This window comes from Pseudoliparis swirei, unplaced genomic scaffold, assembly GCF_029220125.1.
Source record: "Pseudoliparis swirei isolate HS2019 ecotype Mariana Trench unplaced genomic scaffold, NWPU_hadal_v1 hadal_47, whole genome shotgun sequence".
Taxonomy (NCBI): Eukaryota; Metazoa; Chordata; class Actinopteri; order Perciformes; family Liparidae; genus Pseudoliparis; species Pseudoliparis swirei.
Genome location: NW_026613283.1, coordinates 35,001 through 35,910, shown reverse-complemented (window position 1 = coordinate 35,910; position 910 = coordinate 35,001).

The window sequence follows — 910 nt, the reverse complement described above, 5'->3', positions numbered from 1 at the left end:
CATGTATGTCTGCAATATAAGTATGTTCATAAGTATATTTATATATATATATATATATTATATATACAGGACTGTCTCAGAAAATTAGAATATTGTGATGAAGTTCTTTATTTTCTGCAATGCAATTAAAAAAACAAAAATGTCATGCATTCTGGATTCATTACAAATCAACTGAAATATTGCAAGCCTTTTATTCTTTTAATATTGCTGATTATGGCTTACAGCTTAAGAAAACTCAAATATCCTATCTCTAAATATTAGAATATCATGAAAAAGTATACTAGTAGGGTATTAAACAAATCACTTGAATTGTCTAATTAACTCGAAACACCTGCAAGGGTTTCCTGAGCCTTGACAAACACTCAGCTGTTATAAATCTTTTTTTTTACTTGGTCTGAGGAAATATTAAAATTTTATGAGATAGGATTTTAGAGTTTTCTTAAGCTGTAAGCCATAATCAGCAATATTAAAAGAATAAAAGGCTTGCAATATTTCAGTTGATTTGTAATGAATCCAGAATGCATGACATTTTTGTTTTTTTAATTGCATTGCAGAAAATAAAGAACTTCATCACAATATTCTAATTTTCTGAGACAGTCCTGTATATACTTGTATATATAATAAATGTACATATTGATTTATATGTTGTGAAAAGCTGTTTTGAGTCAATTATAAAAAATTAAAAAATAGTAATTATAGAACACTTTGATACAATTTGAGGGTTAGGATTAGGGTTAGGATTATTAACTTGATTTAAACCACTTGAATTTCACTGTTTGTTATGAATCATATTTTGGTGAATTTAAATGTAAATCTCAACTTGGTAAAAAGGTGTTTCTGATATTTTGTCCACCCCCCTTCTCCAGTTGCCTCAGGAGACGTAGCGTCGTTAGCATGCGGCGGATCATAA